The following is a 12673-nucleotide window of genomic DNA, read 5'->3' on the forward strand; positions in this document are numbered from 1 at the left end:
CACCCCCCCCCCATTTCTCCCCTCTCAACTTCCCTCTAGGTTAAGAGAGAATTCAATACCCCAATGGATCTAGATGCTCTTCCCTCTCAGAGTTGATTCCCCTGAGAGTAAGTTTTAAGTATTTCCTATTATCACTCTATTATATATTATGTATAATATATATGATATATTATATTATCACTCTATAATAGTTATTTCCCCCTTTCTTTTTTATATATCATCTTAACACTTAGTACCCCAACCATATGATAGTTAATACAGTTTTTGAAAATTATAAATATCATTTTGCCATATAGAAGTATAAACAACTTGACCTTACTAAAGCTCTTAAAATAAAAAAAAATCCTTTCTTGTTTACCTTTTCATGTTTCTCTTGAGTTTTCTATTTGGGCATCATACTTTCCATTTAGTTCTGGTCTTTTCTTTACAAATACTTGGAAATCTTCTATTTTGTTAAATGCCCATACTTTTTCCTGGAAGTATATAGTCAGCTTCAATAGGAAGGTGATCATTGATTATAGGACCAATTATCTTACCTTTCTGAATATCATATTCCAAGCCTTAAGGTCCTTTAGTGTGAATGTTGCCAGATCTTGTGGAATTGCCTTTTTCTGGTTGTTTAAAATATTTTTTACTTTTTACTTTGTTTGGAAGCTCTTGAAATTGGCAATTACATTCCTAGGTGTTGTGTTTTGAGGATTTAATGCAGAAGGTAATCTGTGGGCTCTTTCAATATCTATTTTGCCTTCTTGTTAAAAAATATCAGGGCATTTTTTTGGATTAATTTCTTGTAGTATGATGTCAAGATTTCTGTTTATTTCCAGGTTTTCAAGTAGGCCTATGATTCTCAAATTGTCTCTCCTGCACCTGTTTTCCAGGTCAACAATCTTCTTAATGAAATATTTAATGTTTCCTTCTAATTTGTCTTTCTTTTGACTTTGCTTTATTAATTCTTGTTGCCTTGTGAGATCATTAGCTTCTACTTGCCCAATTCTAGTTTTTAAAAACTAGTTTTCAGCTATGATCTTGAAAAGGAATATGAAAGGGGGTTGCAGGGTGGGGAATATTTAAATGGAGGGAAAGGTTGTGGGGGAGGCAATTAATAGTTCTTAAAGAGAAATAAGAGGAGAATAAGATGGGAGAGGGGAGAAAAGAAGGTAAATTAAGGGTGGGGAAAAAGGGGACTGATTAAAAGTAAAACACTGGTGTGTAAAGAAATAGTGAAAGAAGAAAGGACAAGATTAATAGAGGCAATCAAAATGATGGGCGATACATAGGGAGTAATCATAACTCTGACTATGAATAGGATTTACTCACACAAAAAAATTGAAACAGAGAATAGATTCAAAACCCAAATCCTGCCATATGTTGTCTACAAGAAACACACATGAGGCAAGTAGACATACATAGGGTAGATTTTATTTGGCATCAACTGAGAAAAAGAATTAAAAGAGATAAAGAAGGTAATTACATCCTGCTAAAAGGCAGTATAGACAATGAAGAAATATCAGTATTCACCATGTATGCACCAAATGGTATACCATCATGATAATTAAAGGAGAAACTATTGGGACTTAAGGAGGAAATAGATAGTAAAACTATACTAGAGGGAGATCTCAACCTACCTCTATCAGATCTAGATGAATCAAACCAAAAAATGAATAAGAAAGAAATAAGAGATGTGAATGAAATCTTTAAAAAATTAGAGTTAACAGATATATGGAGAAAAGTAAATATGAATAAAAAGGAATACACTTTCTTTTTTTAAAAACCCTTAACTTCTGTGTATTGGCTCCTAGGTGGAAGAGTGGTAAGGGTGGGCAATGGGGGTCAAGTGAGTTGCCCAGGGCCACACAGCTGGGAAGTATCTGAGGCCAGACTTGAACCTAGGACCTCCCGTCTCTAGGCCTGACTCTCAATCCACTGAGCTACCCAGCATCCCCCAAATTGAAAACACTTTCTTTTCAGCAGTACATGGTACATTCACAAAGATTGACAATATACTAGGATAGTGATGGGCAAACTATGGCCAGGATCTGGCCCACAGGGAATAGTTTGCCCATCACTCTACTAGGACATAAAAACATTGCAAACAAATACAGAAAAGCAGAGATAATAAATGCAACCTTTTCAGATCAAAATGCAATAAAATTATAATTAGTAAGGGTACATGGAGAGGTAATTAAAAATTAATTTGAAATTAAATAATCTGATTCTCCAAAACTGGTGGGTCAAAAAACAAATCATAGAAATAATCACTGATTTAATTGATGAGAATGACAATGAGTAAACAAGATATCAAAATTTTGGGGATGTAGCAACATTAGTACTCAGGGAATAATTTATATCCCTGAGTGTCCATATTAACCAAAAATGAGAAATAGGAGATTAACGAATTGGGCATGCAACTAAAAAAATTAGAAAAAGAACCCATTAAAAACCCTCAGATAAAGACCAAATTGGAAATCCTAAAAACCAAAGGAGAAATTACTAAAATTGAAAGTAAAAGAACTATTGAACTAATAAATGTAACTAGGAATTGGTATTTTGAAAAAGCACAAATAAAATAGATAAAGTATTGGTTAATATAATTAAGAAAAAAGAAAGAAGAGAACTAAATTAATAGTATCATGAATAAAAAGGGTTATCTCACCTCTAATGAAGAGGAAATTAAGGCATTTATGAAATGCTATTTCACCCAATTTTATGACAATCAATCTGGCAATCTAGGTAAAATGGATCAATATTTACAAAAATATAAATTGCCTAGATTTATAGAAGAGGAAATAGAATACTTAAATAATTCCATATTAGAAAAAGAAATTGAACAAGTCATCAAAGAACTTTCTAAGAAAAAATACTCAGGGTCAGATAATTTCAGATAATTCACAAGTGAATTCTATCCAACACTTAAAGAACAACTAATCCCGATATTCTACCAACTATTTGACAAAATAAGCAAAGAAGGAGTCTAACAAATTCTTTTTATAATATAATTATGGTACTGATTCCCAAGCCAGGAAGACAAAAAGTAGAGAAGGAAAACTATAGGCCAATTTCCTTAATGGGCATAGATGGAAATAGATTAAATAAAGTAATAACTAATAGGCTATAGCAAGTTATCACAAGGATTATTCACTAAGACCAGCTGAAATTTATACCAGGAATGCAAGGATGATTTACTATTAGGAAAACCATCCACATAATTGACCACATCAACAACTAAACTAATAGAAATCATATAATTATCTCAATAGATGCAGAAAAAGCCTTTGACAAAATACAACACTAATTCCTATTGAAAACACTAGAAAATATAGCAATAAAAGGCCCTTTCTTCAAAATAATAAGCAGCATTTATTTAAAACCATGAATAGGTATCATCTACAATGGGGATAAATTAGAAACATTCTCAATAAGATCAGGAATAAAGCAGGGATGTCCATTATCGCCACTACTAGTTAATATTGTATTAGAAATGCTAGCAGTAGCTATTAGAGAAGATAAAGAAATTGAAGGGATCAAAGGAGGCAATGAGGAAACTAAACTATCACTCTTTGCAGATTACAGGATGGTATACCTAGAGAATCCAAGAAAATCAAATAAAAAGCTAATAGAAATAATAAATAACTTTAACCAAAGTTGAAGGGTACCAAATACCACATAACTCATCAGCATTCCTAAATGTTTCCAACAAAACCCAGCAGGAAGAGTTAGAAGAGAAAGTCTATTTAAAATCACTCTAGACAATATAAAATACCTAGGAATCTACTTGCCAATTTTTTAATGAATTACATGAACATAACTTCAACATACTCTTCACACAAATAAAAATAGATCTAAATGATTGGAAAAACATTAATTGTTTAGGTGTAGGATGAACTAATATAATAAAAATGGCAATCCTACTTAAATTAATTTACTTATTCAATGTTATACCTATTGAACTACCAAAACACTTTTTTATATAATTTTTAAAAAGTATTACAAAGTTCATCTGGAAGAACAAAAGATAAAAAATACCACCAGATCTCAAACTATATTATAAAGCAGTGATCATCAAAATAATATGATATTGGCTTAGAAGTAGAAGAGTGGATTAATGGAATAGATTTGAGGTAAATGAAAGTAGCAAGATAGTGTTTGATGAAGCCAAAGATCCCACCTTTGAGACAAGAATCTACAATTTGACAAAAACTTATGAGATAACTGGAAAACAGTATAGGATAAATTAGGTTTAGATCAACATTTTATACCCTACACCAAGATTAACTCAGTGGGTGAATGACTTAAATATAAAGAAGAAAATCATGAACAGATTGAGTGAACATAGAATAGAATCCTTTTCAGATATATGGGAAAGGAAGGAATTTAAGACCAGGGAGGAGATAAAGAACAGTATAAAATGTAAAATAATATTTTTATTATATTAAATTAAAATATTTCTGTAGAAACAAAAGTAATGCAACCAAAATTAGAAGGGAAACAATAAATTAGGAAAAATTTTTTATAACAAAAATCTCCGACAAAGGTCTCATTTCTCAAATTTATAAAGAGCTAAGTCAATTGTACAAATAAGTCATGCCATTTCCCAATTGACAAATGATCAAGAAATATGAATAGGCAGTTTTCAGAAAAATAAGTCAAAACTATCTATAAGCACATAAAAAAGTGTTCTAAATCCCTCAAAATTAGATAAATGCAAATCAAAACAACTCTGAGGTATCACCTCACTTCTCACAGATTGGCCAATATGATAGTAAATGAAAATAACAATTTTTGAGAGGTTGTGACAAAATCGGGATACTAATGCATTGCGAGTTGTGAATTAATCCAGTCATTCTGGAAGGCAATATGGAATTATGTGCAAAGGGCTTTAAAAGAATGCACACCCTTTGATTCAGCCATTCCACTTCTGGGTTTGCACCCCAAAGAGATAATGAGGGAAAATACTTGTACAAAAATATTCATAGCTGCGCTGTTTGTGGTGGCAAAAATTTTGGAAAATAAAAGGTTGTCCCTCAGTTGGGGAATGACTGAACAAATTGTGGTATATGATGGTGATGGAATAATATTGTGCTCTAAGGAATGATGATATGGAGGATTTCTATGTGAACTGGGAGAATCTCAATGAACTGATGCAGTGAAAAGAGCAGAACCAGGAGAACATTGTACACAGAAAGTAAAACATTGTGGAACAATCCAATGTAGACTTTGCTACTAGTAGCAATGTAACAAGCCAAGACACTCCTGAAGGACTTGTGTGAAAGAATGCTATCTATATTGAGAAAGTGAATTATGGGAGTAGAAATGCAAAAGCAAAACATATCACATACACATATGTGGATATGTGATTTGGAGTTTAGGCTTTAAAAATCATTCTATAGCAAAAATGAATAATATGGAAATAGGTGCTGTGAAAAAAATAAATTAATGATCATAAAAATACTTCCTTTTGACTTTTTACCTATTCTTCTGCAGGGCCTTTTTCATTCTGAGAAATTATAGTAGTTATTGTCCCTTCATTCTTAACCTTTGATTTGATTAGGATACACCACATACATCACATAATTCCTTTTGTCTTATATTTCCTCTCTCCCATTTTATGCACCCACGAAAACATTGATTCATCTATTCGCAAGATGTTGTGTGATTTAGTCAATGACTTTTCAGGTCTATTTCTCTGCCGTAACTTCTATTTAACTTGAATTTACTTCTTTCTCTCCTTGTATAATTTTAGAAAGGAATCTCTTAGTCATCTCTCCATTGTTCTTTTGTTGTGTATATTTATTGTATTTATAATTTATTAACAAATATTAATTTACCTTTCTTGTATTTCTATGATCTGAGGTGTTTGATAAACAAAAATTTTATTAATGTCTGGCTTACTTTCTTAGAATGCTTAAAATATCTCTTCCATATTAAATATCTATATATTTCCACTAATATTTAGGCTCAGGCTAGCTATTTCTTTGGGTTCTTTGTGGAATTCATTTTGAATGTTTTGCTGTTTGAAAATTTTGCCCCCTTTCATTTTGGGGTTTCAAATGGATATAAAGCTATCATGTATTATTTTAAGGTTTTTTTTCTTTACATTTTTTTAACCAATACTGTGTATTGGCTTCAAGGCAGAAGAGTGGTAAGGGTAGGCAATGGGGGTCAAGTGACTTGCCCAGGGTCACACAGCTGGGAAGTGTCTGAGGCTGGATTTGAACCTAGGACCTCTCGTCTCTAGGCCTGGTTCTCAATCCACTGAGCTGCCCCCTTTCTTTACATTTTAAAGCCTTTCTCCTGGTCTCTTCTCCCAATCATTTGCTGTTTCTCTTTCAAATTGCTAAATTTAAACATTATGCTTTTTGTTTTATTTTTGCCGGTTTTGTTTTCATTATTTATTTGGGATTTTGTTTTCCTGGGAGTAATCTTTTTGGTCTTCAAGTGGCACTTTTTTCTGTCTTCAGAAGTTCTGCTTGTTTTTCTTGTTTTATTTTTCTTACGTATGGTTTTCAAAACCATTTCAGCATCTTCTCATGTTGGCAATCCACATTTCACCAACTTCAATCTCTGCTCCAAGTGATTTCTAGGTGTACAGAACTGGTTCCATCTGAATGTGAAGCTTTTCCCTTCAGATTTAATGAAGTGTCACACTGTCATAATGTCCTGCCACATTTTCCTTTGTTTCTCATTCATTAACTGAATTCTAGCACTAAGTATTATTGCACATTGTTGTCCTATCCAGGACCACCTTCTTTTTTTGTGTGACATTGGTAGGATCTGGGTAAAGTTGGTCTGTTGCAAGCCCTGTGGTTATGTTTTGTAACCCAAGTCCTGCAGTATATATTAGGAGGTATTGAGTGAGTGTGTTAGGGATTTTAGCTTTTTCTATTGTTAGTTTGTCATATCGCTACCTCATTAGGATTCTTGATGTCCTAGATGTGGAGGCAGCTGAAATTGTTTAACATTGTGTGTATAATTTCCATTTTGAGAGATTTGAGAGGCCATGAGAATTAGGGAAAATATCTAGCAAGACATGAGTTCAAGTCCAAGTGTAGGTATTTACTAACTCTGTAACTCCAGATGAGTCATTCACCCCTGCCTGTCTCAGTTTCTTCAGCTAAAACACGGAGATAAGGGTAACACTTTCCCTTCAAGCTTGTTGTTAGTATAAAATGAGATAGTATTTGTAAAGCATTTAGCACAATTCTTGGCACTAGGAAGTACTTAATAAATGCCTGTTGCCTGAATGATTTCAAATAACAATAACCAAAGGAAGACTTCAGTGCAGTATATTTCCAAAAAAAGCCCTTATGTTGTATAGTTCCATTTAGATTACACTTTTCAGAAATTTGTCAACCCCCTTCTTTAATTAGAAAATGATCCCAAATTTAAGTGCTAGCAAATGATATTTAAATATGCAGACTGAATTTGTTCAAAGGTCAACAACAACAGCAGAAGCGGCAGCATCAACAACAGCAAATGAACAGCCATTTATTTAAGATCATACAATGCACTATATCCTATGCCAGGCACTGGTGATAGAAATACAGAAAATAAAGTCTTATAGTCACTACAGTTTGGTTTCCTTAAGGATGTTAAAGAACAAACCCATCTTTGAAGTGAATAAGATTACCCTGCCAATTCATCTTCCTTGTTTGATGTGTTGACAGTGATAGATCAAGAATGCACGTAATTTCAGGCAGCATTTTGACATGACTGGTGATGTAGGAAAGCCAAGGGACAAATGTCCTCTAGTTGTCAGTTTCTGGCTGGAATCCTAAGTGAATTTGTAAAGGGAGTAGAGTTCTATGGCTGCCAAGCTCTGGAATATGAATTGTGTGCTCATAGGGTTGACAGTTTTTCCTTGTAAATGACCCATCAGCTCTGAAACAGGAATGGCATTGAAAATCTGACCAGAGGATCAATACACAATTTTTTTCCCTTAAAACTTTTCAAAGACTTGTGATTAAATATAAGTGGGAGGATTTCTATCAAATGATTTTCAGTGTTTTCCAAAGTCGTCCCATTTTAAACCTTGATTCAATTTTTAATAGCTTCTTCCTCAGTTATCACTTATAGCCTGTATGCATATGAAAGAACTTATTTTACAACTGTAAAGAATTGTTGAAAAAATCATATCACAATATATTTTAAAATATTTGCTAGTGAGAATAACTTCTTTATTTTATTTTATTTTATTTTATTTTGTTTTATTTTATTTTTTGAGAATACTCTTTTAAGAGCTTTCATTTCACAGCAGTTCTTTGGGAATGTTAAACCTTCTTTGTCCCTCAATTCTTCATTTAAGCAGACACTACTTGGCCTATTATCAGTCATCCTTCAGTGTGAAAGAAAAGTAATGGATAGATAGCTCTCAGGTACACTCCTTTCTGAGGGAAACTGATTCTTCAGTGTCAGGAAATTTATATGCTGGCATTTAACCATTCATTAAAAGTTGCCATGAAGCATACTGACAAACAAATTGAAGACACTCACAAACTCCCAGTTAATGGATAGGGGGTTAAAAAAGAACCTCTTAAAATCTCTGAACCTGACAAACTTGTCAATTAAAACTCAGTGAAGGAAGGTGAAGTTGGAACATACCTTTGGACCATTAGGATATTGGGTCCTTTGTGCTTCAGAACCAAGCATAGGTGCAAAAATAAAACAAAACAGAATAAAAAGATAAAAGGATAAAAAAGGATAAAATCTTTCTTTGCTCTATAACTTTGAATTCTATATAATGAAAGGCATGGATATGATCTTTCCCATACATTTTACAGGATGGCTGTCATTGTCTTTTCCTGAATCATTCAGAGTTAAGAATTGTTTAGAGTTAAGGATGTTTCCATTTGTTTCCTATTGTCTTTATAACATATTTAGACACATATTGACTAGGCAAATGACATTATATTATTTCAAGTTATTCAGGAATGGAAGAGGGAATCTGTTCACATGCAACATATTGTACCCCCAAATGCTAAATCTAAATCTAAGAAAGGTTATAAAAGTTATGATGCCAAAAGAGTTTCAAAAAATAATTTACTATCATCTAAATTTCCATTTTCAGTGTATTAGTAATTTTTATTTGTAAGAATCTCATCCCACATGATGCCTACATGATTCATAACTGAAGTTTCACTTTTGATTTCTTATTCATATTTAGCTACATCCATTCAGATGTCACATCCTAGCATCTCTAACTTTGGAATATCTCTTGTATACATCTACTTTTATCTGACTCAATTTTCTGGTTGACCCATTTGCTCCAAGTCTCTCCCTATTTTAATCTATTTCCTACTTTGATACCAAAGTGGTTATCCTAATATGGCACTGATCACATCCATTCCTGATTATGCCAACTTATTCAGCTTCCTAATGAAAGTTATTAGTATGTTTGTTATTTGCTAATGATGAGTCACTTAACTCTGGTCTTGTCAATGGAGGTCTTAGAAGGCTCAGTAGAAAAGACAGATTTGTGTGAGGAACCCAAAGAGAGACCTGTTCAGATGCTGAAGCCATTGGATTCCCATAGTGGGTATTAGCAGCAGCATAGATATATTTTAGGCTTCTTTCTAGGCTAACAGCTTAAGCTGATTATGAAGTTGCCTACTCACCTGTTTGGAACCTAGGATGGTGTAACAGTGCTGGGAATCAATTCAGATCCAGGACTAATATTTTAGAATCTCAGGTGGGTGTAGCTGAACTTAGAATTTATCCCAATTTGTTGAATTGCTATAGAAAAATAGTCATACATGACATGGAAAATAGCTATTGATTATTAAAGTCTTTTAACCTCTCTGTGCCTTTATAAAATGAGAACAAGGATATTTTGCTTCTTGGCTTACAGGATTGGGAAGGGAAAAAAACAAACACTTTTGTAAAAATTAAAGTGTTACACAAATGGGACCTGTTGATGTTTAGTCTAGTAAATGTTCAATAAATATTTGATGCAAAATCAATTAAAACATATAGATAATATTTCTGCTTAGGAACAATAAAACTTTATGTTATAGAAGTAGGTTAGGCAATGGTATAGAACTACAATAACCAGGAAAAAATAAGGAAAAATTCTTGGGCAACTGAAATAGAGTAGTCCCATTTCTCTACTTCATTTTGCCAGGAGTATCTTTTTCAATTTACACCACTCTCTAAGCTCTTATTTTCTGGGGCAAATAAGGAGAGACAGCTCTTTGCCATAGACTTTAGGATTTCATTTTGCACGTACTAGAAAAGGTTTTGAATTGCTGACTTTGACCAAGTCAGCAGAAATTAAATACTGTATAGAACTACCCAGCATACTTTTTCAGATGATAGCTATTGCATATAGTGAAAACAAAAACCGTTTTTGTGCTTTATCTTGAAGCTTATCTGTATTCTCCATGGTATACTCATACAGTAAACCATGAGATCGTCTTTTTCTTTTCCATTAATCTTTATTGGTTATTTTATTGATTCAGCATTATTCTAGTGATAAAGTATGTGAGTTTTCCTAGTTTTCTATATTAACTTGCATTGTCCCCCATAAAAATGATCAAGACCTTTCCTTGCCTAGCAAATGGAAAAGGGAAAAAAGACTTAGAGCAAAACTCATCCATCACATTGTTTATGGTTAATATTAGCCAAGGCAGTATCACAGCTGATAGATTTCAATTCTTTTTTTTTATAAAAGTTTTTTTGAAAAGAACATTTTATAATGGGTGATTTTTTTTCATTCACATAGCCAACAGTCATTTCTTCTTCTTCTTTTTTTAATCTATCATAGCTTAGACCTACCTCCCTAGTTAGATAAAAGTTCTTGAATTATAGGTATTATATAAACAGGCATAAAGCCAAACATTTGAAATTATCTAAGTACTAATTTTTATAGTTCAAATTAAATATACCTTAAAGAGGAAATGCCACAGTGAAACTTTATCACTAAGAACTCAGAAAGACTAAAATGCATGGGAAATCAAAATGTGCTTCTGATGCGTAATAGACATTTCTTACCCTAGATAAGATCTGGTTCTTATATAGTTGTTTTTTGTTTTGCTTTGTTTTGTACATGAAGAAAGATAAAATGGACTTACCTCTATGGGGCTAACTGCATTCATAATTTTGATCCTAACCATTCATTTATATAAGCTCCTTAAAAATATAGAAAATAGAATGGTTGAATTAGAATTGATTTTCCTCAGGTAAGTTACAGAGTTTTGCTGAAGGAATAAATGAACTTTTAAGTCAAGCAGGATTATTACTTCCTTTAAACAAGGACTTTAAACAGAGACTATAAGAGCTCTTATAGGCTGCATTATAGAGTATATCAGTGTTCAGGTATGGCTTGTAACATATTATATATATGGTGCATCAGAAAAATGGAACACTGTTCATGAAATAATGATAAAAAAACAAGTGAATACTGAGTAGATTATTTTTATTACCCCCATTATGGTGGTTACAAACATGAAAATAAATTGGTGGCAATTTGCTCCTCTTGATTGCCTTAACATTCCCTATAGCTTTCTCTATTTCATGCTCTCATCCTAGAAAGTCCATCTGCCATGTTTCTACTTCTTTACAATGAATTTACTCTTTCATCCCTTGCTCTTTGGTTCACCACCCATTTCAACACTTTCCAATACTTCTAGAAAATTAGAAGATCAAATCCAGATATCTAGGTTCCATACAACATCATCAGGGAAGATTCTGAAATTTAACTCAACTCAAAATAAAGTTTTCATCAGAACTACAGTAATAATGATGCTACCAAGATATAACAATATGCTCAACAATAATCAAATGACAATGCTTATTGTTATTATGGTAATATTTATAAAGTGCTTAATAGTTTGCAAAGCATTTCATAAATATTTCATTTTATCCTTATAAAAGCCCTGGAGGAAGCTGCTAATATTACCTGTCATATTATAGATGAGGAAATTGGGGAAAATTGAGGTTGTATCTTACTCTGCCTCAAACAAGTGGAATGGATTTCAATTCAGGTTTTCCCAACTGAAAGCCCAGTAAAAAACCCAATGTGACACCTATATTCTTAATAAGTGTCAATTTAATTGATTTTTAAAAAGGATTCATTTTAAAGAGCTTCTTGTGTCAGATAATACACTATTTGGTTGAAATAACATCCTAAAGGTATAATAGTCCTTGACTCCTGTTTGATACTCTACTAGAACATCCAGGATCTTTATGGTGAGTAAATACAGGATACATAAGAGAAATTAAGTGATTTCATTTAGGAAAAGAAGAGGTCAATGATAACCATGAAAATTATAAAACATCTCTTTTTAAAAATTTTTTTGTTTTTTCAGTTACATGTAGGAACAATTTTTATGATTGTTTTCTGACATTTCACAATTCAGATTTTCTCCCTCCCTACCTCTCCCAATGTGGTAAATAGTTTGATATAGGTCATACTTGTGCTTTTATGTAATACATATTTCCTTATTCTTCATGATGTGACAGAAAACATATCACATATACCAAAAACTCATAAAAGTAATAAAATGAAAGATATATTTTGATCGGCAATCAAAATCTAATGATTTCTTATCTGGCTGTGTATAACTTTTTTTTTAAATCATGAGTCCCTTGGTATCTTGGAAAGTTGTTTCACTGATAATGGTTTAGTCTTTCACAGTTGATCATCATATACTATTTCTGTTACTATATATTCTGTTCT

Source organism: Gracilinanus agilis, chromosome 6, assembly GCF_016433145.1.
Source record: "Gracilinanus agilis isolate LMUSP501 chromosome 6, AgileGrace, whole genome shotgun sequence".
NCBI classification, from domain to species: domain Eukaryota; kingdom Metazoa; phylum Chordata; class Mammalia; order Didelphimorphia; family Didelphidae; genus Gracilinanus; species Gracilinanus agilis.